The sequence below is a fragment of the Dermacentor andersoni genome, chromosome 6 (assembly GCF_023375885.2).
Source record: "Dermacentor andersoni chromosome 6, qqDerAnde1_hic_scaffold, whole genome shotgun sequence".
In the NCBI taxonomy this organism is placed as follows: domain Eukaryota; kingdom Metazoa; phylum Arthropoda; class Arachnida; order Ixodida; family Ixodidae; genus Dermacentor; species Dermacentor andersoni.
The window spans coordinates 150,738,638-150,742,873 of NC_092819.1; the positions used below are offsets into that span (position 1 = coordinate 150,738,638).

The following is a 4,236-nucleotide window of genomic DNA, read 5'->3' on the forward strand; positions in this document are numbered from 1 at the left end:
CAAGCTAACCCTCGGGGACCTGGAAGACCAACGACAACTCGTCGCCAGGGCCAAGAGGGCAGTCGAAGCCAGAGGGTTCCTGGACTAAGGATCCTTCCCACCTTAGGGTGATACCCGGCCTCGCTCGGGACACTGTTTTGTTTAATAAACGTTTGTCTCTCTCCCATGTCAATAGGATGCATTTTGAAGTTGGCACAACAAAACAAAACTTTTAGCTTCATACCGCCAGTTCCATATGACCTCTACATGCTCCGATTCCACGTTGCTCCGTCGCAGGACACAAGAGAGAGAGAGGGAGAGAGAGAGAGAGAGGAATACAGGAAGGCAGGGATGTTCACCAATCCATAGTCTGGTTGGCTACCCTACGCTGGGGGATGGGAGAAGGGAGTCGACAAATAGTCCAGCTTGTTCCTACAAGAAGATATAGCTTCTACAAGAAGCTTCGCCAGCATTTCCGCTTTGATGTTCCCTTTCGATGAGAACACACCTAGTATCTGTGTCCAGTCACCTGCATAAAATTGAGCATAGAATAATAGTTAGGCCTCATTAAAAAAAAAGACGACGGCTGTCTGGCCTCCGAAGTCGTTGCACATGAAATTGAAAGCATTTCTCGCACTTCATGTAAGTGCAATTCACAATACTGATTGGGCACTTTTGATCGACATGACATCTCATGGAGTGTCGATTTTGAAGTCCTTCATTAATTCAGCAAAAGGAAGAGCCCCTCCTTGGTCGAAATGTTAAAAATACTACTCACCTTGAAATGGTTGAATCATTATCACCATCCCATGGTCTGCCGCAGTCGTCCTATCTTCCTCCCGAGTGAACTTTCTTAAATCAACAAAGACTTGCACTGTCCCTGGAAATAAATTTAAGATGGCAGGCTGATGTATTCTACAACTATAACAATGGGTCTTATACCGGCCAAATGTGTTACAATTTTCTTAAAATATTAATAACAAAGTTCAACGATTCGATGTGTGGGTGATGAAGTAGTAGCGCTTACGTGCTGCATTGACGCTGAAATGCTCAGCCAACTTCATCTCATCAAAGATGATCCCACCATTTCGACTCGATATTCCATATCTTTAGTTTTCGTAGCGAGGCCTTTGAAGACGGCTTCATTAAATCCGAAGCCACTCTTGAAACTGCGGGTATAGCGCTGAAGGCAAGTCTAGCTCGGCCAGATAAGAACTTTTTGCTTACGGAGCTGTTCATACAGTTTAGGGCTTCTCATCCGCAGAAGCACACACATTCTAATATCCATTCTTTCTCCAACATCCAAGATGTTGATTTTCTTGTAGCAGCCTTGAAGCAGGCCCTGACAGCCATTTGTCGCTTTTGAGGCAAGCTTTTAATGCGGGCGCCAAGCACCTCACCGGCAATTTGTTGATTTGCCTGATGCATCGCTGCTAGATCCCGTTCTGCATTCAGCAGTTTTTTCTGAGCACTACGCAAGCTGCAGCGTGTGTTAGCTTGTTTTTTCAGACGTTTGGATATTCCCCCGTTCCGTTGCTTTCGTAAAAATTTATTCTGCAGCAGTTCTCTCAAGTATTTGCAATGAATGCAGGTGCCGTTACTTGGACATACGCAGCAAGACATGGTCAACCTGCTCGCCCTCGAGCTCACAGACTCCGATGAACACACTGTAACGTTCACTTGGAAACGTTACCTTATTCCATGTTGCATCAGGTCGGCAGAGATTATGACTCACACGCTCAAGTTCCACGGCGTGCTGTATATCTGACGCAATGATAGCTGGTATATCTGGCTCCTGGCGTAGCTGCGTGTGCGCTGCGGCGCCTTCTTTCTGGGCGTCTTGCCTGTTGATTGCGTTCAGCTTTTGCCGTTTTGCAGCAGGTCCACGCTGCTCACATATATTTCTCTTTTTCCTTTTCATCGGAGCTTTCTTCGTGAAATATTTAGGTGCTTCAGGGAACACAGTAGGCAAGGCGTCTTCTTTCAGACGCGGATGATCGCGAGGCAATTCCACAACCTCACCGTTGATTGTGTGCCGGTAGGTCCTTTCGACGAATCTTTCGTCGAAGTGCCGTTCACAAACCATGAAGTCGTTGGTAAGCTCTTTGTCAGCCCGTTTAATGTTTTGGGCCCATTGCTCACTTCGCAAAAGATCAGTTGGGACTTTAAAGACAGAAAGCTTTTGCGAGCAAGATCGATACCCGCCTTTTCATCCAGGTACAAAGCACGTACTTGGAAGATTTTCTAACTCCGATACGTCAGACACCCTATCGCGTATCTTGCACGAAAAAAAAAGTGATCGCCGAACAGGTGGACGACGTGCTGCAGAAAGCCGTCATTCAGGAGTCTTGCAGTCCTTGGGCAGCTCCTGTTATACCAGTGAAAAAGAAAGACAACTCGTGGAGATGTTGTGTCGGCTACCGCCGCCTGAATGCCGTCACAAAGAAAGACGTGCATCCCTCACCACGCATTGACGATGTTGTTGACTGCCTTCACTGCGGATCGTACTTTTCGTCGGTCCGGGTACTGGCATATACCGATGCACCCGTCTGACATTGAAAAGACCGCTTTTGTTACGCCTGACGGACTCTATGAGTTTAACGTCACCCCGTTTGGCTTATGCCATGACCCAGTAACCTTCAAGCGACTGATGGACTCCATCCTCCGTGTTCTCAAATGGGAGATTTGTATGTGTTATTTAGATGACGTGATCATTCTTGGCCGAACTTTCCACGAGAACAACCAGCGGCTCGGTGTTGTTTTGGACTGCATCCAACAGGTTGGCCTCGTTTTAAACTCTAAGAAGTGTCGTTTCGGTGAGCGTCAAGCCCTTGTGCTAGGATATCTCGTCGACAAGGCCGGTATACGGCGAGATCCCCAAGAGATTTCAGCTGTTCGCAACATTAAGCAACCGAAGACAGCGGAAGACCTCAGGAGTTTCTTGGGCCTTTGTTTTTATTTCCACAAGTTTTTTAAAGACTTCGCCCAGCTTGCTTATCCACTGACTGACCGGCTCCGCAAGGATATATACTTCCTACATATGGTCTGCTCAGTGCGAGGCTGCTTTCCAGTAGCTGAAGTTTTTGCTCACCTCTGGGCCACTTCTCCGCCATTTTGATCCGGAGGCGCTCAGCCAACTGCATACTGTTGCAAGTGGTGTGGGCGTTGGCGCTGTGCTCGTACAGTTTCATGACGGACGCCAACACGTCGTTGTGTACGCAAGTCGTACTTTGACAAAAGCAGAGAGCAATTATACAGTGACGGAACTGGAATGTCTTGCTGTTGTTTTCGGCATCCACAAGTTCAGATCTTATTTGTACGGTCGCCATTGTCACCAACCATCATTCTCTCTGCTGGCTCCTTGGACTGCGTGACCCAGCTGGGCGGTTGGCTGGGTGGGCCTTGCGTCTTCAGGAATACGACTTTTCTGTTGCCTATAAGAGCGGTCGGTGCCACACAGATGCCGACTGCTTATCTCGTCTTCCCTCTCAGAGCGAGGGTACTGATAATTACGATTTCGACGACTACTTAACTACAATCTCATCGGACTGTCCTGACAAGAACGAAGGACAGCGCGATCCTTCACTAATGCCGATTATTGATGCGACCTACAGATCTGAACGGGCTACGTCATTTGTGATTTGTGACGGGTTTCTTTACCACAAGAATTATTTAAACAACTGTGCTCCACTGCTGCTCGTCTTCCCGAAATACCTGCGCCTTGGTGTACTTCGGGCCATGCACGACGACCTTACATCCGGTCATCTTGGATTCGCTCGAACGCTGCATCGCCTCCGACAACGTTTCTACTGGCCTCAATCGTGGAAGACAACCAAGCACTATGTCGCTAGCTGTGATGTCTGCCAACGCCACAAACAACCGATTACAGCTCCTGCAAGAACTCTGCAACCTGTTAGACCGACGACTTGACCTTTTGAGAAAGTCCGTATAGATTTACTCGGTCCTTCCCCAAGTCTTCCACGGGCGGCCGCTGGATAATCGTGTTCTTGGATTATTTAACACGTTATACTGAAATAATGGCACTTGTCTCAGCTACAGCATCCGATGTTTCGGTCTTTCTTCTGCATTTGATTATCTCCCGCCACGGAGCTCCTCGTGTGGTGATAATTGATCGCGGCAGGCAGTTCACCGCTGACGTTGTGGAAGAGCTGCCACGTCTTTGTGGAACTCAATATCGTCATTCCACGCCTTACCATCCACAAACCAACGGTCTAACCGAGCGCACCAATTGCACCC

The 4,236-nt window shown here is 48.1% G+C and overlaps 1 pseudogene; it reads right to left on the bottom strand.

Annotated features, from left to right (window-relative positions):
* Nucleotides 1–965: 965 nt before the first annotated feature.
* On the bottom strand, nucleotides 966–1,602 carry LOC126523318 (uncharacterized; annotated as a pseudogene).
* Between the last annotated feature and the right edge of the window lie 2,634 nt (nucleotides 1,603–4,236).